Source organism: Triturus cristatus, chromosome 2_1 (genome assembly GCF_964204655.1).
Source record: "Triturus cristatus chromosome 2_1, aTriCri1.1, whole genome shotgun sequence".
Lineage (NCBI taxonomy): Eukaryota > Metazoa > Chordata > Amphibia > Caudata > Salamandridae > Triturus > Triturus cristatus.
Genome location: NC_140581.1, coordinates 1,093,146,289 through 1,093,173,236, shown reverse-complemented (window position 1 = coordinate 1,093,173,236; position 26,948 = coordinate 1,093,146,289). Strand labels below are relative to the sequence as shown.

The 26,948-nt window shown below is 43.6% G+C and overlaps 1 long non-coding RNA gene across 3 annotated transcripts in view; it reads left to right on the top strand.

Annotated features, from left to right (window-relative positions):
* LOC146866412 (uncharacterized) overlaps nucleotides 1-26,948 on the top strand; it is a 247,663-nt gene that overhangs the window by 170,547 nt on the left and 50,168 nt on the right. For all 3 annotated transcript variants that reach the window (XR_014976802.1, XR_014976801.1, XR_014976800.1), the window contains one exon: nucleotides 14,557-14,691. This is a non-coding gene — a long non-coding RNA (uncharacterized LOC146866412). The remainder of the gene's footprint in view (nucleotides 1-14,556; nucleotides 14,692-26,948) is intronic.

Below are 26,948 nucleotides of genomic sequence, written 5' to 3'. Positions count from 1 at the left end.
TTAACTAATGTATTTGTGTATTTTTCTTTTAAATAAGTCAATATTCAAGCAATTATAGATAAATAGTAATGATCAAATGTATATTGTGATGGATAGATAAATGGAGAACCATAAGTATCTAATCAAATAACTTATTGTTGTTGTTGTTGTAGTACTTTATTCGACATTGACAAGAATGTCATAAAAGTTCAACACAGTGTATATAAAAGACAGTTTAAAACAAACCATACTACAGCAAACGACTTCAATTCACATAAAGTTAAAAAAGATAAAAAAGACTCATATATACTCAAATTATATTCACAAGACCTCTAACATTAATATTGTGAGCAGAAAAGGTTGCAAATTCAAATAGGTGGATGGTATTCTTATAAATGATGCACCTTAAACAACCTACGTCTTAACCTCCAGGCCCAACCCAGGTACTTGGCAGTCCCACAGATTACACTTGGGACAGATGTATCGTATGTCAAAATGCGCAATGCTACCCTTGCAGACCTTATACCCAGATTTTTACAAACGGGTTGGAGCCACCTTAGTCTGGGTTGCCTGTATGCCTGGCAGGCAAACATAAAGTGGCCAATGGACTCTGTGGGCGAAGCGCAACCAGGGCAACCGGTTGGGTGCGTGTTTACCTTGTTCCAGCTAGATTGGAAATCATAAAGAGGGAGGGTGCCATACCGGAGCTTAAGGTATAATACTCTGTCATGCGGTGATTCAATAAAATCCAAAAAAAGCTCCAGTTTAGGAGCTGGTTTCATATCTTGAAAACGCACAGTGAGGACACCATCCTGACTTCTTAAGTTTTCGGCCACAACACAATTCCAGTAGAATTTTTTTAACATAGGTTTGGGGGGTGGAACCTGGGTCACCCAGGCTTCTTCCAAACCAATCTTCTGCAGTTGTTTTTTCAGGTTTATTACCCAGGAGGATCTTGTGATCTGCGCCCAAGTTTAATAGCTCATCTAGGGCTGAGGCGTAGTGGTGGAGTTGGGGGGACCTTCTGATCCTCGACCAGAATAAAATGGGGCGCAGCCTAGCCATGTCGCTGATGTTATGTCTGCCAAAGTCACTACGAAGTGGGGCTAGTGGGGTGGACAGGGGGAGAGAGGCTAGGTCTCTAAAGAACTTGTTCTCAGATCTAATTAACTCTATCAAGTTTTCAAAACCCCACAGTTCCGCCCCATAGAGGGCTGATGACAATGCCTTCCCCTCATAAACCTTAATGGCCGCCGCTATTGGCCTACTGTGCGAGAGCCTCTGATGTTTTGATATTGCCCCTGTAGCTCTTTTATGGGCAAGGAGCATTTTAGAGAGATGGGGGCCCATTTGAGCTTGTAATTGACCCTCACTCCAAGGTAATCAAAAGCGTCCACTAACTCAAGTGTGGTGCCGTTGAGGTGGATGTTATTCCTGAAATTTTTTGAGGGAGAGAGCGCCATCAACTTGGTTTTTGATGTATTTATTTTCAGCCCCCCTGGTGTCACAAAACTGGGAAAAACGGGACAGCAGTGTTTGCAAGCCCATAGGGCTTTTCGAAATCAAGAAAGTATCATCAGCAAAGAGCAGGGTAGATATTTTTTCCCCGCACAGGGTTGGAGCGTCGACCCTGTTGCCTCTCAGATGGTCTGCCACACCGTTTATATAGAGAGAGAACAGGGTCGGGGCCAAAACGCATCCATAACTTATATGAAAACTATGTAGTGATCTATATACATTATAAGCATAGAATAATAAAACCATAAGTAACATGTACAGTTGTTAAACAGACCTGAAGAATATCTATATATTTAGAAACATAATTATTATACATATTTATACAAAGAAATACACATAACTAGATACATATACATGACCAAATGAAATGCTTATATACACAGGGATATGCTGTACATTTGTGTTTGAGTATGATAGTTATGTTGGGACGAGCCAACTCTTGCGTAGTCTTCTGACGATAAGATAGCTATCCGTGGATGTTATGTTTGGGGGTAATGAATTCCATAGTTTGGCTGCTTGAACAGAGAAGGATGTACCTCCTATATTTTTTTCTTGTATGGTGGGAAGGTGTCAATCTGGAGCGAAGTTTCCTTTGTTGAGTGTATTTGGTGATTTTATTCCTGAAGAAAATCAGCCCTGTTCCATGTATTGCTTTGTGGGTGACACAAAGCAGTCTGAAAGTGGATCTTCTGGCAATCAGTAACCAAGGTAGGGCTATCAAGGCGGGGGAGATGTGGTCCTCTGGCTTTACATGTAGGAGTAGTCTGGCAGCAGAGTTCTGAATCCATTGTAGTCTTTTCACAGTTGATAAAGATGATCCATGGTAGAGGACATTGGTGTAGTCAAGTTTAGACGGTACAAGAGAGGTAGAAGCCTGGGCCTTGCGTGGAAATCCCAGGTGGGGGAAGATGTGTCGCAGAGTTATCATAGTAATGAAGCTTGATCTTGCTAATTTGTCCACTTGGGCATTCATTGTTAGCTTGGAGTTCATGGCAATTCCAAGGTTTCGAACTTCCTTAGATACTTTAGGAAATGTTCCCAGAACGTCAGGCCAGGTGGCGAGTTTGTCATAATTTTTCCTAACGTAACATTGGATTATTTGCATTTTGGAAGCATTCAATTTGAGATGGCTCCATGTCATCCACTGATCAACGGATCTCAGGCAACTGCAAATCTGTGAGTTTCCAATGTCTTTGGGGCTTTCCAGTGTAAGGAGTATTTGTGTGTCATCTGCATAGTTATAGCATGTGAGGTGAAATTCATTGATCAGTGCCGGTAATGACTACGGGCGCGATTCACAGAATTAACTTAAGACAAAATCCTAAACGTACTACTTTTGGTATTCACAGAATGCACTTACTACTTTTGGTATTCATAGAATGGATTTACGACTACTAACTTTACGTCCGCACTCGGGCCGGAAATTCCGGCCCGGAGGCGGAGCTTCTGGCCCGGAGGCGGAGCTTCCGGGCCGGAGGTGGGGCTTCCGGGCCGGAGGCAGAGCTTCCGGGCCGGAGGCAGAGCTTCCGGCCCAGAGGTGGGGATTCCGGCCAGTGGCGGAGATTTAGCCATGGCCAAAATCTCCACCTCTTGGCCGTAAGCTCCGCCTCCGGCCCGGAAGCCCCGACTCCGGGCCGGAGTTTCCGGCCCGAGTGCGGACGTAAAGTTAGTAGTCGTAAATCCATTCTGTGAATACCAAAAGTAGTAAGTGCATTCTGTGAATACCAAAAGTAGTAAGTGCATTCTGTGAATACCAAAATGGTACTAAGTTTAGGATTTTGTCTTAAGTTTGTTCTGTGAATCGGGCCCTACATGTAGATGCTGAAAAGCATGGGCGAAATGATAGATCCTTGACTGACCCGTGCTTTTGAGAAGTACGGTTTGGATAAGAAAAGGGGATAATGGATCACATTTGTTCTGTTTTGAAGGTAGGATTTGATCCATTCAAGAGCAGTCTTTGTATTAGAGTGTCATGGCCAACTGTGTCAAAGGCATCTGAGAGGTCCAAGAAAACTATAAACTCATTTGTTTGATATGTTCCAGTCGATTGAGTCAAATTGACATCTTGAGTAGACCCTTATGTATTATAACTAACAGTAAACATACTCTGTAAATGATCCCCATGTTGGTCATTTACTACAGTATATACTCATACCCTAGCCCACATTCAACTCATACCTTTTTGTGAGATACCCCATATGTGATGGGTTTACCCATATGTGGGTTCCATGTATAGTTCTGCCAGGGGGTGCCAGCTCCACCTTCCTCCTGATTGGAGGGGGAAGATGTGCAGCTGCTGAGGACTGAAAGTATCACATTTAATGAAGATCAACATATATACAGACCTGTGTGGACCATGTTGTGGGGCATCTAGAGTATGAATCTTTTGTCCAAGTTCTTAAAGCTAAGAACAAGTTTGAAGCACTGCTAAACCTATGGTAGCCAAGCCTAGAGGCCTACTTTTGTACATGAAGCCCACAGCCATCCCAAAAAAACCAGAAACACAATCCAGCACCTAGAACATCTCTGTCCATCCACCTTATCAGACAACAGGAACTAAAATCTATGGATGCTAGGAGTCATCAGCACCAAGAACAAACATCTACCAATGTTCATGCGTTGAATGATAACTCTTACCGGTGCCCACATTCCCCCATGCCCACATGTTCATGTTTTTGTACACCATTTGACTACCCTCTTTTACAGAGGGCCAGCATGGCCTGCATGCTGCCTAGATCAAGAGGCACAAAGAAGGTCCTGGTTTGCTGCAGTTTGTCCACATTTAAGGGGCCAACAAGCACTCACTCTACACCTGGTGGTAAGCAGATCTTTCCTCCTCGCTGATTTCGAACACTGAAATCTGAGAAACTTAATTTCAATTGTGTTAACTTAGTATTTCATTGCTCCAGAGTATTCCTTTTGATGTTTTGCCCGCTCTTTGGTGTACATAGTTAGTAGACTAGCAAGCATTAACGTTTTTGTGAACATAGTTACAAAATATCTATGTTTTAGCAAGAATATTGTGATCCTCACTTTTACCACACAAGGTCAGCGATCAGTTAGTGTGTTAGAAATATAGATTTGCAAACATGATATATCATGTTTAATTATCTATATGTTCAAAAATGTGAACTGTATAGTGATGCAGTCATCTCTATAGGGTAAACATTTGGAATTTACAATCATTGAGTAATCACAAACAGTGTCTTGTGTATGCTGTTCGGATGCCTTGTTTTGACACTATACTTATATGTTATTTTTTTTGTGTGTAAATGGATTGTGTGTTTTTTACTGTTTGATCATGGTTTAATGTTTATGTAAATATACATTTTATGTGCTATTCTTAGCGTGCTCTCTGTTAACGGAAATTCATAACTCTACTTGGATATTAACATCATTATTGCAGCTGTACTGTACCCCAGCAAAGCCTCACACCATCTCCTAGGTGTTGGCTGCTAGTCCACAGCTGCCCGGAGAGTCAAGGAGGCTTGACAGGAAACATTCTCATCACACAACAAATAAGCTGTGGGATTAGTTAGTAGACTTGGATGAAATTCAAATTACCCCAGCATATTTGGCGTAATTTTGGAAATTTCACGTTGCACTTGTCATGCAAAATTACCAAATTTAAAGCATTACACCAATTTGCATGATTACGCCTCTGTCCGTTACATCCGTAAAAACTGAACAACTAGACCGCAGGCAACTATTGTTCGTAGAACTTGTGGTTTTGTATATTTTTTACAGTTAAAATGCATCCTTGCAGCAAAAATTGATATGAGGACGCATTTCTCCCTAAAATATAGCACTCAATGACAGATTTGTATTTCGAGTAATTTTCCCGAACTTTTCTATTTTTTCCTCACCTGCAGTGCTATCACCCAATGTTGTTGCAGCTAGATATTTTTTAGGCACTCACTCACATTGGTCAAATATTTTCATTAATTCAAGAAAGAACATCAGGGCCTGGGTGTAGGACTGACTTTAAGCAAAACTTACAGGAGTCAAGCTATCAATAACAACTTTTTTAACCAGTACTTCATACTATTCTTCAGTCGTTTCAATGTGATATAAATAATACGATTACCAGTACCAAGTTAAGCAGTACTCAAATTGTCAACCTCAGAAATATGTCAGGCTGAGTTGGTCGGTAAACCTAATACATGAAGCAGCCAGAAGAACAGTGAAACTAATGAAACAACAAGTGGAAGAATGAATAAATCGATTTTCAAAACAAGAAACCTAACATATAAACAAATTAACTAAATGAAGTTCCAAGGTAACAATTGATGTAACAAAGAAAAGACACATTTAGAACTAAAGAAGCAAAGTTCTCATAAAACCAAGCAATGAATGAAGTGAGCACAGGAGAAAGTGAATGAAAGAATTGGTAAACAAATGGCCAAAGATATAAAAGAGAGCAAATGAAAGGTTTATATTTCAACTTGCAATTTTTTTTCTGTTGCTTTTGTCCTGAAATGTTCACAACTGATCAAGACACATTACCATGAATGCCCTTACCACGCAAGTCATTACCACTCATATGCTTTTACCATGCAGGCTTTTACAAAAAAATGTAAGTATGTTGCAGGTAAGTAAAGCCACTTTATATATATATATATATATATATATATATATATATATATATATATATATATATATATATATATATATATATATATATATATATATATATATTCACTGAAAAAACCATAGGTTTCACACATGTTATAGTTAGCTGGACATTTCACTCGTAAAAAACCATTGAAATTCCCCCGTTATAGTTAGTGCAGGCAACTATAACTCACGCGACCGCAATCCTCTGCTGATGACATATGTGTCTTTATGAAAAAAAAATATTTGCAATATATGTATAGCTAAAATTTAATGGAAGAAGACATGGGCAAATAAGTGTCTAAATACAGTATTAGCATCAGCAGAGGATTGCGGTCGCGTGAGTTATAGTTGCCTGCACTAACTATAACGGGGGAATTTCAATGGTTTTTTACGAGTGAAATGTCCAGCTAACTATAACATGAGTGAAACCTATGGTTTTTTCAGTGAATTTGCAAGGTTTTTTAAATGCTAATTCCTAACTATAACGTGTGGGAAACCTATGGTTTTTTCAGTGAATATATATATATATATATATATATATATATATATATATATATATATTCACTGAAAAAACCATAGGTTTCAGACATGTTATAGTTAGCTGAAATTTTACTGATAAAAAAACAATGAAATTCCCCCGTTATAGTTAGTGCAGGCAACTATAACTCACGCGACCGCAATCCTCTGCTGATGCTAATACTGTATTTAGACACTTATTTGCCCATGTCTTCTTCCATAAATTTTTAGCTATACATATATTACAAATATTTTTTTTTCATAAAGACACATATGTCATCAGCAGAAGATTGCGGTCGCGTGAGTTATAGTTGCCTGCACTAACTATAACGGGGGAATTTCATTGGTTTTTTATCAGTAAAATTTCCGCTAACTATAACATGTCTGAAACCTATGGTTTTTTCAGTGAATTTGCAAGGTTTTTTAAATGCTAATTCCTAACTATAACGTGTGTGAAACCTATGGTTTTTTCAGTTAATTTGTACGTTTTTTTAAATGCTAAGTTACTTTACGCCATTCGTGGCGTGCGTGCCCACTTAACGCAGTTCGTTCCGTGCGCGCACGGTGAGCACGCGGTGCGCTTCGCGCATCGCGCGCCCACTTTACGCAGTTAGTGCCGTACACGCAAGGTGGGCACGCAGTGCGCTACGCGCACCGCATGCCCACGTTACGCACCGTGCGCACATGGAGGACATATTATGCGCTTCCTTGTGATAGGTAATCTGTTAAATTTAATTTGTAAGTGATGACAATAATATGCCATGCACAGAGAGTGTTTTTTTTTTTTATTAAAATTTTTAGCGTAAGCGCACCGTACGCGTACGGTAAGCGTAATCGGCGAAATTTTCAAAAAATAAAAATTTACCGTTTTTGGCCTTGGGGGATCTTTGAGGACTCAACTAACATGGCTATGTGCATGGGCGCTGTCTAAACAGCCCCTTTATATGTTTTTTGCCTTTGTTTACAGCCCCCCCCCAGAGTGCGAGAGAGAAAATGGCGGCCGCCGCTTCCTGGTTTCGACCGATTCGAATGTTTACTTAGATGTAACAGCCAATCAGAATCGCGCTCGCGCACGCCACCGTACGCGTACGGTAAGCTTACGGTAAGCGTACCGTAAGCTGGCTCAGATATATATATTGATTTAAAGGCTATTTTCTCAGAATCTACTGAACAGATTTACACATATATATATATTCACTGAAAAAACCAGAGGTTTCACACATGTTATAGTTAGCGGAAATTTTACTGATAAAAAACCAATGAAATTCCCCCGTTATAGTTAGTGCAGGAAACTATAACTCACGCGACCGCAATCCTCTGCTGATGCTAATACTGTATTTAGACACTTATTTGCCCATGTCTTCTTCCATAAATTTTTAGCTATACATATATTACAAATATTATTTTTTCATAAAGACACATATGTCATCAGCAGAAGATTGCGGTCGCGTGAGTTATAGTTTCCTGCACTAACTATAACGGGGGAATTTCATTGGTTTTTTATCAGTAAAATTTCCGCTAACTATAACATGTGTGAAACCTATGGTTTTTTCAGTGAAATTGCAAGGTTTTTTAAATGCTAATTTCTAACTATAACGTGTGTGAAACCTATGGTTTTTTCAGTGAATTTGTACGGTTTTTTAAATGCTAAGTTACTTTACGCCATTCGAGGCGTGCGCGCCCACTTAACGCAGTTCGTTCCGTGCACGGTTTTTATCAACTTTAATAAGCCCGGTACATTTGGTGGCCTTCGGCCACCAAAAGCACAGGGGGTGGGGTCAATGTGGATAGTGTTTTTTTTATTTCGATTTTATAATTTCATGTTGCCAAAATTTAGTTTTTTTTACCTATTAATAAGCCCTGTACATTTGGTGGCCTACGGCCACCAAAAGCACAGGGGGGGGGTAAGTGTGGATAGTGTTTTTTTTTTTTTTTTTTTTTTACCGTACGCTTACGGTAAGCGTACGGTAAGCGTACTCGGCGAAATTGCCGAAAAAAAAATAAAACCGTTTTTGCTCTTGGGGGATGTTTGGGGACTCCCTCAACATGACTATGTGGGAGGGAGTTGTCAAAACAGCCCCGTAACATGTTTTTGGCCATCTTGTTTGATAAACAACACTCAGTGCGAGAGACAAAATGGCGGCCGCCGCTTCCTGGTTTCGGCCGATTCGAATGTTTACTAAGATCTAAGAGCCAATCAGAATCGCGCTCGCGCACGCCACCGTACGCTTACGGTAAGCGTACGGTAAGCGTACCGTAAGTGTACCGTAAGCGGGCTCAAATATATATTGATTTAAAGGCTATTTTCTCAGAATCTACTGAACAGATTTACACCAAACCTACAAAAGGCACTTCCTTGACCTAGGGACTACCTCTCTGCCAAATTTCTAGTAATTCTGTTCAGCCGTTCGGGCTGTAGCTCGTTCTAAAGGTCCTATGGAAAAATGCATGGGAAAAACGCGTTTTGGGACCCCCCTTTTATCTCAGCCCCCGCTTGACGAATCCCCCCGAGACTTTCAGGGTAGGAGCGGAGCGTAGCGCCCCACCTATTTTGAGAAATTCGCGAGGATTCATCGACCGGCGCCAAAGTTATTCAAAATAGAATGTTGAGGTTTTCCTATGGAAAAGGGGTCCTAACTATACGACCGCCAGTAGGTAATATATATATATATATATATATATATATATACACATATATATATATCAAAGCTCAAAGTACCCAAACGTACAAGGAGCACTCGGGCCTCAGCTGCACACAAGGAGCCTTGATAGGTAAGCACGCCTCCAACACAGTAATTCCTTTCACTGTTCAAACTGCCCTGGATGCCTGACGCGTTTCGAAGTGTCCCCACTTCTCTTCAGAGGCTTTGGCAGTTTGGAAAAAGCGCTTAGGGCACCACCCCCTTAATGCATAGATGCACGCCCTGGATGGGCTTATGAGACTTGTAGTGCCTCACGTTGCGCAAATGTTCAGCTGGCAACCTTTCAAGCCCACAGATGGGCCTCGCTGTGCGTGATTCGTGCAAAATCCTTACGCTGCTGCCCCACGATATCGGCCCATAATATAGGACCGCATGGCCCCCGGTTCTCTCAGGGTGGTGCTCCTCCTGCGGCAGGGTCACCGCGTAAATATCAAAGCTCAAAGTACCCAAACGTACAAGGAGCACTCGGGCCTCAGCTGCACACAAGGAGCCTTGATAGGTAAGCACGCCTCCAACACAATAATTCCTTTCACTGTTCAAACTGCCCTGGATGCCTGACGCGTTTCGAAGTGTCCCCACTTCTCTTCAGAGGCTTTGGCAGTTTGGAAAAAGCGCTTAGGGCACCACCCCCTTAAATGCATAGATGCACGCCCTGGATGGGCTTATGGGACTTGTAGTGCCTCACGTTGCGCAAATGTTCAGCTGGCAACCTTTCAAGCCCACAGATGGGCCTCGCTGTGCGTGATTCGTGCAAAATCCTTACGCTGCTGCCCCACGATATCGGCCCATAATATAGGACCGCATGGCCCCCGGTTCTCTCAGGGTGGTGCTCCTCCCGCGGCAGGGTCACCGCGTAAATATCAAAGCTCAAAGTACCCAAACGTACAAGGAGCACTCGGGCCTCAGCTGCACACAAGGAGCCTTGATAGGTAAGCACGCCTCCAACACAATAATTCCTTTCACTGTTCAAACTGACCTGGATGCCTGACGCGTTTCGAAGTGTCCCCACTTCTCTTCAGAGGCTTTGGCAGTTTGGAAAAAGCGCTTAGGGCACCACCCCCTTAATGCATAGATGCACGCCCTGGATGGGCTTATGAGACTTGTAGTGCCTCACGTTGCGCAAATGTTCAGCTGGCAACCTTTCAAGCCCACAGATGGGCCTCGCTGTGCGTGATTCGTGCAAAATCCTTACGCTGCTGCCCTACGATATCGGCCCATAATATAGGACCGCATGGCCCCCGGTTCTCTCAGGGTGGTGCTCCTCCCGCGGCAGGGTCACCGCGTAAATATCAAAGCTCAAAGTACCCAAACGTACAAGGAGCACTCGGGCCTCAGCTGCACACAAGGAGCCTTGATAGGTAAGCACGCCTCCAACACAATAATTCCTTTCACTGTTCAAACTGCCCTGGATGCCTGACGCGTTTCGAAGTGTCCCCACTTCTCTTCAGAGGCTTTGGCAGTTTGGAAAAAGCGCTTAGGGCACCACCCCCTTAAATGCATAGATGCACGCCCTGGATGGGCTTATGGGACTTGTAGTGCCTCACGTTGCGCAAATGTTCAGCTGGCAACCTTTCAAGCCCACAGATGGGCCTCGCTGTGCGTGATTCGTGCAAAATCCTTACGCTGCTGCCCCACGATATCGGCCCATAATATAGGACCGCATGGCCCCCGGTTCTCTCAGGGTGGTGCTCCTCCCGCGGCAGGGTCACAGCGTAAATATCAAAGCTCAAAGTACCCAAACGTACAAGGAGCACTCGGGCCTCAGCTGCACACAAGGAGCCTTGATAGGTAAGCACGCCTCCAACACAATAATTCCTTTCACTGTTCAAACTGCCCTGGATGCCTGACGCGTTTCGAAGTGTCCCCACTTCTCTTCAGAGGCTTTGGCAGTTTGGAAAAAGCGCTTAGGGCACCACCCCCTTAATGCATAGATGCACGCCCTGGATGGGCTTATGAGACTTGTAGTGCCTCACGTTGCGCAAATGTTCAGCTGGCAACCTTTCAAGCCCACAGATGGGCCTCGCTGTGCGTGATTCGTGCAAAATCCTTACGCTGCTGCCCCACGATATCGGCCCATAATATAGGACCGCATGGCCCCCGGTTCTCTCAGGGTGGTGCTCCTCCCGCGGCAGGGTCACCGCGTAAATATCAAAGCTCAAAGTACCCAAACGTACAAGGAGCACTCGGGCCTCAGCTGCACACAAGGAGCCTTGATAGGTAAGCACGCCTCCAACACAATAATTCCTTTCACTGTTCAAACTGCCCTGGATGCCTGACGCGTTTCGAAGTGTCCCCACTTCTCTTCAGAGGCTTTGGCAGTTTGGAAAAAGCGCTTAGGGCACCACCCCCTTAAATGCATAGATGCACGCCCTGGATGGGCTTATGGGACTTGTAGTGCCTCACGTTGCGTAAATGTTCAGCTGGCAACCTTTCAAGCCCACAGATGGGCCTCGCTGTGCGTGATTCGTGCAAAATCCTTACGCTGCTGCCCCACGATATCGGCCCATAATATAGGACCGCATGGCCCCCGGTTCTCTCAGGGTGGTGCTCCTCCCGCGGCAGGGTCACCGCGTAAATATCAAAGCTCAAAGTACCCAAACGTACAAGGAGCACTCGGGCCTCAGCTGCACACAAGGAGCCTTGATAGGTAAGCACGCCTCCAACACAATAATTCCTTTCACTGTTCAAACTGCCCTGGATGCCTGACGCGTTTCGAAGTGTCCCCACTTCTCTTCAGAGGCTTTGGCAGTTTGGAAAAAGCGCTTAGGGCACCACCCCCTTAAATGCATAGATGCACGCCCTGGATGGGCTTATGGGACTTGTAGTGCCTCACGTTGCGCAAATGTTCAGCTGGCAACCTTTCAAGCCCACAGATGGGCCTCGCTGTGCGTGATTCGTGCAAAATCCTTACGCTGCTGCCCCACGATATCGGCCCATAATATAGGACCGCATGGCCCCCGGTTCTCTCAGGGTGGTGCTCCTCCCGCGGCAGGGTCACCGTGTAAATATCAAAGCTCAAAGTACCCAAACGTACAAGGAGCACTCGGGCCTCAGCTGCACACAAGGAGCCTTGATAGGTAAGCACGCCTCCAACACAATAATTCCTTTCACTGTTCAAACTGCCCTGGATGCCTGACGCGTTTCGAAGTGTCCCCACTTCTCTTCAGAGGCTTTGGCAGTTTGGAAAAAGCGCTTAGGGCACCACCCCCTTAAATGCATAGATGCACGCCCTGGATGGGCTTATGGGACTTGTAGTGCCTCACGTTGCGCAAATGTTCAGCTGGCAACCTTTCAAGCCCACAGATGGGCCTCGCTGTGCGTGATTCGTGCAAAATCCTTACGCTGCTGCCCCACGATATCGGCCCATAATATAGGACCGCATGGCCCCCGGTTCTCTCAGGGTGGTGCTCCTCCCGCGGCAGGGTCACCGCGTAAATATCAAAGCTCAAAGTACCCAAACGTACAAGGAGCACTCGGGCCTCAGCTGCACACAAGGAGCCTTGATAGGTAAGCACGCCTCCAACACAATAATTCCTTTCACTGTTCAAACTGCCCTGGATGCCTGACGCGTTTCGGGCTTAGGGCACCACCGCGGGAGGAGCACCACCCTGAGAGAACCGGGGGCCATGCGGTCTTTATAATGGCCCGATATCGTGGGGCAGCAGCGTATGGATTTTGCACGAATCACGCACAGCGAGGCCCATCTGTGGGCTTGAAAGGTTGCCAGCTGAACATTTGCGCAACGTGAGGCACTACAAGTCCCACAAGCCCATCCAGGGCGTGCATCTATGCAATTAAGGGGGTGGTGCCCTAAGCGCTTTTTCCAAACTGCCAAAGCCTCTGAAGAGAAGTGGGGACACTTCGAAACGCGTCAGGCATCCAGGGCAGGTTTGAACAGTGAAAGGAATTGTTGTGTTGGAGGCGTGCTTACCTATCAAGGCTCCTTGTGTGCAGCTGAGGCCCGAGTGCTCCTTGTACGTTTGGGTACTTTGAGCTTTGATATATATATATATATATATATATATATATATATATATATATATATATATCCTTTTCTTCCAGCACGGCTCCAATAAAAGAGAACCAAGGGATGGACACAGACCCGAAGTAAGTGCTTGCAGTGTTTATTATCCAAATGTCGTCGATACGATATATATATATATATATAGTTATAGTTAGGACCGATTATAGGAAAATCGTAACATTCTTTTCCCAATAACTTTGGCGTTGGTTGAGGAATCTTCGCGAAATTTTCAAAACTCGTGGGGCGGTCCAGTCAGCTCCTATCTTAAAAGATTCGGGGTGATTCAGCAAGTGGGGGCCAAGAAAAAAGGGGGGTCCCAAAACGTGTTTTCTCCATGTTAATTCCCATAGGAAACTTTAGACACGGCTACAGCCCGAACTGCTTAACGGAATTACACCAAATTTGGCGAAAAGGTAGCCCTTGGTTCAGAAAGATCCCTTTTTGTTAAATGGTGTAAATCTGTTCAGTAGTTAATGAGAAATTAGAAAAAGAAAAAGTTTCAATATCTGGGCAGAGCCTAACGACACATCTCATCGTGAGATCTGATTGGCTGTCAGCACTTCATCCTGGAATTGCTGGCAGCCAACTTGGGACCAATATACATGATAGTACCCCATTGAAATGCATTGTAGTGAATCGAAGATTTAGAGGGTTACCAAAAGGTGAACTATAAAGGGTGATAATAGACATTAGTTACATTAGAATTAATTTGTTGATGCTATCATACTAATTTCAGGAATTGTGGTGTGTTCTAAGGTGATTTAACCCTGTGAAAAACCTTCTGCTGGGATAGCCTGAATCATGTTTGAGAGACAACTGAAGCTAAAATGAGAGCATATTTTCTGTAAATTCACATTATCTTTCTCAGTCATGTGAGAATGAAGTCTGTCATTCTCAGTAAATCATGTACATCCAACAAGGGCAGAGACTGTCAGTTGATTCCTTTCTGTTCGACTGCAGCTTCCCAGAGTGTTCTAAAGAACAACTAGAGCGCTAACAGTCTTACTTATGACAAAAGTATGGCACACCTGAAGTCATCTTGATTGGAATAAACTGGTAACACTTAAAACATTTAATTTAAAAAGGATACGAAATGATGGCGTTTATTTTGTCATAGAAATTATGGTTAGCGCTGTAGAAAGAAACATTATGACATGTTTTAAGTGTGATCTCAAATATCTTCCTGTTATATTTCAACAGGAGCAGCCTGTCAGTTGATGCCTTTGTGTTCTACTGCAGCTTCCCATAGTGTTCTAAAGAACAACTAGAGCACTAACAGTCTTACTTATGACAAAAGTAAGGCACACCTGAAGTCATCTTGATTGGAATAAACTGGTAAGATTTAAAACATTTAATTTAAAAAGGAACAAAATGATGGGGTTCATTTTGTCATAGATATTATGGTTAGTGCTGTATAAAGAAAAATTAGGACATGTTTCAAGTGTGATCTCAAATATCTTCCTGTTATATTTCAACAGGAGCAGCCTGTCAGTTGATGCCTTTGTTTTCTACTGCAGCTTCCCAGAGTGTTCTAAAGAACAACTAGAGCGCTAACAGTCTTACTTATGACAGTTTTTTAGTTTTTCTGCAGTTTTATATAGTGCAGATAGGTCAGGTATTGGAGTGTTACATCTTACTTGGACCCCTTATTGCGTATTTTGCACGAAGTACATGAGATTGATCTTGCGAAACATTGAACTTTACAATTCTGTTAACCTGAAGTTGCTCTGAACCGGGCTTTGTAACACCCGTTTTTACCTACTGGTTTTAATTCATTCTCACTGTATTGTATTAGGAAAGAAGATTTACTGTTTTTATGTACACTTTTATGATCTATGTTTCTAAATCAGATCGAATAAAGTTTAATGAATTCTATGGCAGGACAGAGGCGAGGATTATGCATATCTTTCCTCACTTTATTTGCCTTGCAGTTCAAAGAAAACGTAACACAACAATCATTAAACAAAAGACTACACAACCCATGAACCATTAGGGGGTAGTCTCCAAGGCAACTATAGTCCAATCATATTACTATCCATCGTATATAATATCGTGACGTCCCTTCCGCTTCCTCTTTCTTCACTGCTCGTCAGTTAAGCGCATTCCTTACATTCTTGCCTTAATCTGACGTTGTTGCTGTTTGTACAGCGGTTTCTTGTGCACATTATTAGCATTATTGCCTTGGTATTGCTTCATATTCCCTGTGCAGCAGGCTCTTGCCCGAGAGCGTTGTCCTCCTCGCAGTTTCTCCCGCTGTGCTCTCTGCGTGTGGTGAGATCCTTTTGGGAAAAAGGGGGTGGTGATGGACAGAGTTTCTGAATGATGCATAATACTCTTACCAAGTCAAGAGATCATGGTTTTAATCCATCACCGTTTTTTAGCTCACTGCACCATCCCAGCTCAGAACCTGGCTACATGCAAATTAGTCTGTACCTGTCCCAGTGCATGATGGGAACAGGGCAAACCAAACTACCAAGCCAATTCTTATACTGGGAAGGAAACAAGCTTCCGGGGACCGGTTTCTGGCATCACAGCCTTCGTCGGCCCGGCTTGCCTGAATCCTGATGGTGCAAAGAGCAAGGGACTCACGTCTGAGCATACCCTCCCACACTGAGTGTGGATAAAATCGATTTGGGAAAAAGGGGGTGGTGATGGACAGAGTTTCTGAATGATGCATAATACTCTTACCAAGTCAAGAGATCATGGTTTTAATCCATCACCGTTTTTTAGCTCACTGCACCATCCCAGCTCAGAACCTGGCTACATGCAAATTAGTCTGTACCTGTCCCAGTGCATGATGGGAACAGGGCAAACCAAACTACCAAGCCATTTCTTATACTGGGAAGGAAACAAGCTTCCGGGGACCGGTTTCTGGCATCACAGCCTTCGTCGGCCCGGCTTGCCTGAATCCTGATGGTGCAAAGAGCAAGGGACTCACGTCTGAGCATACCCTCCCACACTGAGTGTGGATAAAATCGATTTGGGAAAAAGGGGGTGGTGATGGACAGAGTTTCTGAATGATGCATAATACTCTTACCAAGTCAAGAGATCATGGTTTTAATCCATCACCGTTTTTTAGCTCACTGCACCATCCCAGCTCAGAACCTGGCTACATGCAAATTAGTCTGTACCTGTCCCAGTGCATGATGGGAACAGGGCAAACCAAACTACCAAGCCAATTCTTATACTGGGAAGGAAACAAGCTTCCGGGGACCGGTTTCTGGCATCACAGCCTTCGTCGGCCCGGCTAGCCTGAATCCTGATGGTGCAAAGAGCAAGGGACTCACGTCTGAGCATACCCTCCCACACTGAGTGTGGATAAAATCGATTTGGGAAAAAGGGGGTGGTGATGGACAGAGTTTCTGAATGATGCATAATACTCTTACCAAGTCAAGAGATCATGGTTTTAATCCATCACCGTTTTTTAGCTCACTGCACCATCCCAGCTCAGAACCTGGCTACATGCAAATTAGTCTGTACCTGTCCCAGTGCATGATGGGAACAGGGCAAACCAAACTACCAAGCCAATTCTTATACTGGGAAGGAAACAAGCTTCCGGGGACCGGTTTCTGGCATCACAGCCTTCGTCGGCCCGGCTTGCCTGAATCCTGATGGTGCAAAGAGCAAGGGACTCACGTCTGAGCATACCCTCCCACACTGAGTGTGGATAAAATCGATTTGGGAAAAAGGGGGTGGTGATGGACAGAGTTTCTGAATGATGCATAATACTCTTACCAAGTCAAGAGATCATGGTTTTAATCCATCACCGTTTTTTAGCTCACTGCACCATCCCAGCTCAGAACCTGGCTACATGCAAATTAGTCTGTACCTGTCCCAGTGCATGATGGGAACAGGGCAAACCAAACTACCAAGCCAATTCTTATACTGGGAAGGAAACAAGCTTCGTATCGAGAGCGCTAGCCGACCCGGACGATCGTGAAGCCGAAAACTATAGACGAAGAGTGACTCTGAGAAAGAAGGCATCAGGCGTCCCCGATTTATAGAAGAATCATAAGGAGTAGAACCGGTTTTGTGCGGGCCGTTGTTTTTGCATTACAAGAAAAGAATTCTTTAAACACTAAAGTACTGGGGCATCGATGGATACAACAGGACGACGGCTACATATTTATTAACGAATAACTGGAAATGAAAAAAATTTCGGGATAGAATTAAAGGTTCTTGAAACTCGACTACTTTATTAAACAACTAGACGCTCTGACAAGAATTTCTTTTAAACAAGTATTCCCTGGGCATTATCGTTGGTGAATACAACTGTGGTCCTGATGAAGATGGCACTTATGCCATCGAAACGCGTCGACCATTGAGCTGATACCACCACTCTGCGTTTGCAGTAGACTTGTTAATCACAGGAGGCTTGGTGTATCTAGTACCTCCAGAGTTCAATTAACGATAATAACAAGTTAAACCTATGCCTTTTTTGATATTTTTTATGAGGTCTATATGTTTGAGTGTGGAATGATGTGGACTGTTTGTAGGTATGACTGTTGAATGAGATAGATCGTGTGTGATCTATATTAGGCTGTTCCAGGGATTACTGTCAATTATTAATTAATTTAATGTACATTCACTGTAATGCATTGAATCAGTGAAATTTAAGATTGTGAAATTGATTTTCGTGGAAAGTAAAAGAAGTATATTGATTGTTTTGGATAAGAAAAACACAAAATGATAAATGATAAAAAATAAAAAATAAATTACAAAAATATTTCTTTGTGACTGGAATGACTATTGTGTAGGCCTTTCTGTTTCCCTTTCACAATTGAACTGTTTTTCAATAATAGAGGTCAAGAGGGAGCTTTCTTTGTTATGATTGTTTTGCTTTCCCCTTCTCCCTGACCTTAAACAAAATTTCAAGGGGGTCCCATATTTGTTGCATCACAAGTCTACTGTCACCTTTACACAGAGTTACTCTTGAATACAAATATTTATAACATGTTCCTCTTTACAGCTATGGTGCATTAGGAGGACAAGTGTTTTCTAAATATTTACACCCATAAGCTGCACCCAAACGTTACAAAATTAAGTAGAAAAGTGATATTTCTGTGTTTTTTGTGTTAGCAACGTTAACGTTGTCAGTGAGAAATGCACCTAACTATATTGTTACTTTGATCATTATTTTTTCAGTGAATATATATATATATATATATATATATATATATATATATATATATATATATATATATATATATATATATATATATATATATTCACTGAAAAAACCATAGGTTTCACACATGTTATAGTTAGCTGGAAATTTTACTGATAAAAAACCAATGAAATTCCCCCGTTATAGTTACTGTAGGCAACTATAACTCACGCAACCGTAATCCTCTGCTGATGCTAATACTGTATTTAGACACTTATTTGCCCATGTTTTCTTCCATTAAATTTTAGCTATACATATATTACAAATATTTTTTTTTCATAAAGACACATATGTCATCAGCAGAGGATTACGGTCGCGTGAGTTATAGTTGCCTACAGTAACTATAACGGGGGAATTTCATTGGTTTTTTATCAGTAAAATTTCCAGCTAACTATAACATGTGTGAAACCTATGGTTTTTTCAGTGAATTTGTACGGTTTTTTAAATGCTAAGTTACTTTACGCCATTTGTGGCATGCGCGCCCACTTAACGCAGTTCGTTCCATGCGCGCACGGTGCGCTTCGCGCACCGTGCGCGCACAGTGAGCACGCGGTGCGCTTCGCGCACCGCGTGCCCACATTACGCTAGATGGGCCATGAACGCACGATGCGCTTCGCGCACCGTGCGCACAAAGTGAGCACGCGGTGCGCTTCGCGCACCGCGTGCCCACATTACGCTAGATGGGCCATGAACGCACGATGCGCTTCGCGCACCGTGCGCACATGGAGGACATATGATGAGCAAACTCTTAAATCTGCTTTTCATTTATTTTTTTTTATTTTTTTTACCGTACGCTTACCGTAAGCTTACGGTACGCGTACCCCGTGATTTTTTTTAAAATCAATAAATGTTTTTTTTGTACTTTTCTGTCCTTCTTTGACCCCCTTACAAATGTTAGGGGGTCTGTAACTCTCCTCATTGCCCCCTTTCCTTGTTTTCTCTGTTTTTTTTCTGAGTGAAACACACAAAATGGCGGCCGCCGCTTCCTGGTTTCGGCCGATTCGAATGTTTACTAAGATCTAAGAGCCAATCAGAATCGCGCTCGCGCACGCCATGTTTCTTCCGTACGCTTACCGTAAGCTTACCGTACGCGTACCCCGTGATTTTTTTTAAAAATCAATAAATGTTTGTTTTGTACTTTACAGTCCTTCTTTGACCCCCTCACAAATGTAAGGGGGTCTGTAACTCTCCTCATTGCCCCCTTTTCTTGTTTTCACTCTTTTTTTTTCAGAGTGAAACACAGAAAATGGCGGCCGCCGCTTCCTGGTTTCGGCCGATTCGAATGTTTACTAAGATCTAAGAGCCAATCAGAATCGCGCTCGCGCACGCCACCGTACGCTTACCGTAAGCGTACGGTAAGCGTACCGTAAGCGGGCTCAGATATATATATTGATTTAAAGGCTATTTTCTCAGAATCTACTGAACAGATTTACACCAAATCTACAAAAGGCACTTCCTTGACCTAGGGACTACCTCTCTGCCAAATTTTGAGTAATTCTGTTCAGCCGTTCGGGCTGTAGCTCGTTCTAAAGGTCCTATGGAAAAATGCATGGGAAAAACGCGTTTTGGGACCCCCCTTTTATCTCAGCCCCCGCTTGACGGATCCCCCCGAGACTTTCAGGGTAGGAGCGGAGCGTAGCGCCCCACCTATTTTGAGAAATTCGCGAGGATTCGTCGACCGGCGCCAAAGTTATTCAAAATAGAATGTTGAGGTTTTCCTATGGAAACGTGGTCCTAACTATAACTACCTACTGGCGACCGCCAGTAGGTAATATATATATATATATATATATATATATATATATATCACTTTTTTGATATTTTTGCTGCTAATTCGTGAAATTTGTGAATTTGTGTCTCCCATGCTTGTTTATACTAAAGCCCCCAGGTGGGCCAGGTCCCGGGGGCATGTGCACTTATTTTAAAATTCAAGGAGGGGTGTACCCTCTTAGGGCATTTATCTAGCACAGGACCACCATCTCCCCAAGGCTTATGTTTCTATGACGGGGGCCGTGCGGAAGCCCCGGACCTCAGGGACCACCACATCCCTGGGGCTTTGAAATAGGAAATTGTGCCGGGCCGTGCAGAACCCCGAGCCCCGGGGACCACCACCTTCACAGGGCTATGTAGAAAGAAATATGGGGCCATGTATGGCCCCGGGGCCCACCACCTCCCTGTGGCCAGCCCACAAACGACAAAGAAGGGGGCCATGCGACCTCCCTCCTGCAGCCATATATGGCCCTGGGGACTGCCACCACCCAGGGCCGGCTCCTGCTATGCCCCGGGGTGCCCAATTGGTGGGAGCTTTGACAGCTCCCATCAAGTCAGAGCAAACACAAACTCCGCTCTCAGCAAGCGAGAGCTATGAAACCACTCCTGCTTGTTGATAGCAGAGTTTTCATCGGTTTTTCTTGCCTGCTGTCATGCAGGAAGGGAAATAGACAAAAGGATTGCACTCACACACAGGGAGCTGCATGTTTAGCAGCTCCCTCTGTGTAAGGGTAATGCCAGCTCCCGCAGGAGGTGGGGAGCAGGCAGGGGCCGCAGGGGCATTCAGGCTCCCCCTGCGGCCCCCAATGGGGGTGACTGGGTGCCCTGGGTAGGCTCTAGGGCACCCTGCATTTGAAGGCTGGGCCCCAGGGGATGGGGTCCCTGGGGCCAAAATCAGCCCTGGGAGGGGGGCTGCATGCCCCACCTCCCCATTGAATTAGGTTTGGGCCCCTGTGGATGGGATCCCCAGAGCTGAAATCGGCCTTGTGAGGGGGGCTGCATAGCCCCCTTCCCCATTCAGTTATGGTTGGGCCTCGGAGTGTGAGTGGGTGTGTGAATGGCTGTATGGGTGAGTTAGTGGATGTGTGAGTGGTTGCATAGGTGTGTGAGTGGGTGTGTGAGTGGGTGTTTGACTGGCTGTATGGGTAAGTGAGTAGCTGTTTGAGTGTGTGTATAGGTAAGTAAATGCTTCTTCACACCTGTTTGTCCTTCCCACACCACAAAGATCAACAGGGGAGCCTGATCTTTTACATACAAAACTTCTGAAACCAGGAATTTGCTACCAAAGGATGTTCAGGAGTCTCATGTGCTGGTTATTGTCTCAGAAACACTGTCTCTTATTTACTGTGTGTATTTCAGTATTTCTCCGCTGTAGGATGCCCAGAGGTTTAGTTGCATGCTTTATAAAACCCCAAGCATTTTTTTAAATGACCTGGCACCGCTGAAAAATTCTGTCATTGAGAAGCATGAGAAATGGATATTTTTTAAAAAATTATTGGAAACGTGACACAAAAACAAAAAGAAAAAAAACATGCCTCTACCTAAAGATTGTTCCCATATTCTTGTGATAAAAAATTAAATTAAAAAACACTTTCCATAATTGTAATTCAGTTGGAATAAAAATTATGCTTTTGTATTGTTTTACGTAAGTCAGCATTCACTGCGCCATTTTGTGTGTAGGCGCCATTTTATGTTTAGATTGAAACTAATTTTGCTATTTCTGAGAAATAGCCTTCTCTAGGTTATGTTTCTTCAGAGTTAATTAATGAATGCACTGTTCATATTAACGCATACCTTTCCTTCAGACGTAGGCCTTCTCCCACTTGTCTAGTGGCGGGGACAGGCAGAGCAAACTTGAAAGATAGATAATGTGTGCCCAGCCCCGGAATCAAAACTTACTCCTTTGTATTTAACTGTCCAGCTGCTTCCCTCTGGAAATTTCCATGGTGGGCGTGTTTTCATTCTGAGATGTACATAATGTTTCATTCTGCTTGCTGATGTCAGAATCTCTCTGCAGCACTCTTAGCGACTGGGCAGACAGGGCTCCACTCTGAGCGAACTCTGAGTGAGCTATAATTGGTTTGTATTCTCTACTGTCTGACCGACACTTCATTTGTATGGAAGGCTGAGAGGTGATCGTGAGTGACCCGAGTGACCCTAATCGGGCCACTTCCTTCAACTTCTACGTCAGTTCACCGGGGGACATCATAGCAGGAATGATCTTAGGACAGGGGTATAAATAATTTCTAGGTTTGCTGCATATTACAGGAAAATATTATTCTTATTGGTGCAAAGAAATGCCTTTATTTGCTTTCACTTACTATAAACTAAATACCTACTTTAAGCACACAAGGATGAAATAAAAGAATGACGGCTAAATAATGCTAAGAAAAACATTGGCAAAGTAAATTATTGTCCCTGCAGTTGTGGAATAGAAGTGCAATTCTTTTTGAGCACTTATGAGCAGGATAAATGCTGAAAAGAATGTTGCAAGAGAGTCAATGGCTAATGGCTTGGCCCATCACCCCTTGCTATACGCTGTGATGGGCAGACCCAAAATATGAATGATAGCTGAACAGATCAACGAATGAGGAGGGCTGACCCAAACCCTCTCTTTGTACGTATCTATGCAGTTGTATTTTGTTTGTGATTTTTTTTTGTTACATGAGGCTACAAAACAGCTAAAGCTGTCTCTAGGTCGAACCTGGAAATAATAAAAGACAGGAAAATAGGATTTGATATATTTATTCTTGACGCCTTGGTGGAGACCAACAGAGTTGAGGAATCAGCCTGCACTGTTGCTGCACTTTTTATATATTTATTTCCATACAAATGAGCAATGTGAGTCAGCAGTGATGAATTTGTAAAAGAATCAATTCCAAAGCCGATACATTGCCTCAGAAGCCTGTTGCCGAATATGAGGTGTGCCAAATACAATGGCTGACTAATTTTGATTCCCTCTCATGCCTCTTGCAACCTCCTCCTTATACTCTTTGACCCTTTATCTTTCACTTCCAGGTTGCTTTTCATTCCTTCTTTCTCCCTTTTTCACGGCTTTTTCTATTTTCAATTTATCCTTTCACCTTTTTCTGTCTTCCTTTCGTTTGCCAAAGTCTGCTGATAAAATTTATGTTCCAGTCCCCAAAAACTAGCTTTGGTGGGCCCCATCTACATCCACCATCTTAAATTAAGTAATGCAAACCAGTCCCAGACCTGGTTCGGAAATCGTTCAAATAATTTCAAAGGAAATACTATGGGTCTGATTCACAAAGGTAAACTTACACTTTTGTGTAAATGTATGATTGTTTCATATTCACTGAGGTATTTTACTAGTATTCTCTTTACGACTGTGGAGTCTCCATATGGTAAAAAGATAAGCAGTCATAAAGCTACTACTCGTAGAATATGTTTGTCAATAGCAACCAATTGTATACTTACACAAAAGTGTAGCTACATTTGTAAAACAGGCCCTATGTCTTCACTAAATTTGGGATGTGTAAAGGACCTGGGAACAGGCACAAATATGTACATTTTGATGAATATTGCTTTAGTTTTGACAAAACCAAATGTGGATTTGGCACCGAATGCATGTTACGTGCTCACTAGTTGGAGAGCGGGAGAAGCTATACAACATCACCATGGCAGGACTGGCCGACCGGGCATCGGGCGTTTCCCCAGGAGGATAAAAGGGTGAGGGACGGTTTTGCAGCGGTGGTGGAGGGTTTGTAACTGGGGGCCGGTTTTGCAGCGGCTGCAATATTGGTCCCCAGTAACAAAAGCAGCAGTGCTTCACACTTGTGCACACCCCCCCCCCCCCCCCCCCCCCACACCGGAGCTGTACCAACAAACCTGCCTGGGCTGCTTTGAGTAGGAGGCATAAAAGAAGTTCGGCTTTTCATCAACAAACAAGTTCCCCGGGGTTCTCTTCATGTACTGCCAAGAGCCACTCTCCTTAACTATTCACAAAGGTGGGCTCTGCATTAGTCAAAGGTTCGAAAGTTAATCTGAGAATTTCCAGAAGAAAACTCTGATTTGCAACACATTTCTATGACAAATTCGAAGAGATATCATTTGGCGGGATTGCTGTGCTTGGATGTTGTGAAAAGCTGTGTGACCTCAGTGCTCCTGTCCAAGAATATTTCAACATTCCGGCAACAGCGCGCGATGCCATCCCCTCCCTTCCGTCTCATTCACGCAGTCCTGAGGCTTTAGTCAGTTTCTCACGTGTACCGCAGCCCTTCTCACACTCTTGCAGTGAAATTCCAGCCTGTCTATGTATAACAATGTGGTCCTTTGAGGTGGGGATCCGAATGCTGGGCTGCTGAGTTTTTCGAGATTGTGAAATATGAAATGAGGCAAACGAAAGAATGAATGCAAATTCTAATCCACCCGCCTGAAGACGTCATACAATTTATTTATTCATACTCTGCCAGGGAATAAGTAATGGATTAATGAAGGTCTCTAAAAAGGTTAATCATTCATTACAAAATAGGAGATTCACATGCAATAGTTTTTGCTTGGGTTGATACAAGTGGGCCTTGGTTTGTGGTCTCCTTGCAGAAAAGTTGCATCATGGGAAAGAGTCTGGGTCTCTCACGGTGTTATGGTGTCATGGTCCTGTACCACATTTGCAGGCCCACATCAGAGTAGGTGGATCTGAGGCGGCAACAGAGATAGCTGTGACAGTCAGTGTTTGCCTAGAGACCGGCTCCCTCTTTGTGACTCTGGACCAAGATACCAAAATCCACGTAAACCGTGTCGTCACACTTTGCACTGTTTGATAGCAAAAGTACAGAAAAAAGTTCCTATCAGGCCGCACAGTGGCTTCACTAGGGTTGGTGTCACCCGGTGCGGGTAACTCATGGTGTCACCCCCTCACGACTTACCGCATGGATCTCCTCCGCCCCGAGTCCGCCAGTGGACACAGTTGGCAAATAACGGGACTATACAGAATCCTTAGTAACGTTTGTAAATGTAGGTCCTATATTTACAAAACGTGCCTGTTAACAACAGTGTGATAATGATTCATTAATCAGGTTGTAAAGTGGGCTACCTGCTAGTCAACAGTTTATTGGAATTTATAATATCATAGGTATGGTACTTTTTACTGGTGTGGTGTTCCCACTATCCAGCAACACGATATATCAGTGGTCGAAGTGGGGGAAAAAAAGTAGGGGAACTGTGGGCGTAGAAACAGAGGGCGGGAATAACCCAAGGATTGGATCAGTGGGCAGAGCCAGAGGCGTGGCCAGAATGCGTAAACTTTTATTCCCGATGCTGCATTTTGGAATTAAATGTCAGAAAAATACGACATTGATTTCCAGCAAAAGTGATTTTCTTTTTTGGATCCATTTCACAGGGAAGCAAATAAAAGAAAGGAGAGGAGACAGTGCGCACTGCGCACAGGCACCTCCTCCTCCTAAAAGGTTAGGTTGCTCTGCGCACACCGGCCCTGGTGGTGTCACCCCATGTGAGGGTGTCACCCGGTGCGGTCCGCACCCCCCGCACCCCCATAGTGACGCCGCTGAGGCCTCAATATGGAAACTGGTGCCTTTGTAATACTTGATGACAGTAACTGCATTTTGTGTAATGGTGATTTATACTCTGAGGACAGACATGGGAGTGAAAGATAAGGTTTTAGAATGGTTTACCTCTTTACTGAGTGACAATTATTGACAAAGGAAATGTTACTAAATGTATATGATGGCACTAACAATACAGATGTAATGTAATGTATGCAATGTAAGGTGCACATATATAGCGCAACTGTCACCCAAAGGGTATCCTGGCGCTTAGATTACCAGTCAACAAGTATCAAAGCTAAGATAAACGAAAGTCTAGTCTCTGGGGAATAATCTGGTTTTCAGTTCCTTCCTGAAGCGTGACAGTGAGCTCCGGAGGTAGTGCATTCCAGAGTCTGGAAGCAGTGAAGCTGTAAGATCTGCCCTATTAACATGGGGAACACAGACCAGATATGCAGAGGAGGAGCGCAGGGATCTAACAGGAGAGTACCATACAAACTTCCTTTGTAGTACTTTAGGCCCAGTGTTGTGTACTGCCCTGTAGACAACACAAAGTGCCTTGAATTGAACTCTTTGTACAACAGGCAACCAATGTAAGCCTTTTCGGGCCAATGTTGGGAGTACATGCCACCATTAGCAAATATGCAGTTAACACAAAACAATTTTTTTCTATAAGTTGGTAGAGCCATATCTGACCCGCTTCACGTGCAGCATGTACATTACTGTAGCGTACGCAAGATATTATGCAATTCGTTTTACATCACAGCATCCTTGTACTCAAAAAGAAAGCCAGGCTCAAGTGATAAACTGGATTGTAGAACAGAATAGACTTTTGCTCAATGCTTAATGTCCAGGTTCAGAGCTTGCATTGGACCATGGGATCATCAGTGGAGGTAATGCTGAAGAGCTGAAGAAGTTGTCGTGTAGAAACCATTTTGAAACCCAAAAACAATGGACTTGTGCATGTTGTAGGGGGAATTTAGTTCCTTATTTACGGGACATTACTTAAAAATTGGCAAGAGATGGGTCTTTATTTCTTAATACTTGAAGATTTCAGAAGCATGGACTAATTTCTGAATCCAACAGTCTATCATAAAGGTATCCATCATATAAATTCATCATCTAAGAGAGCA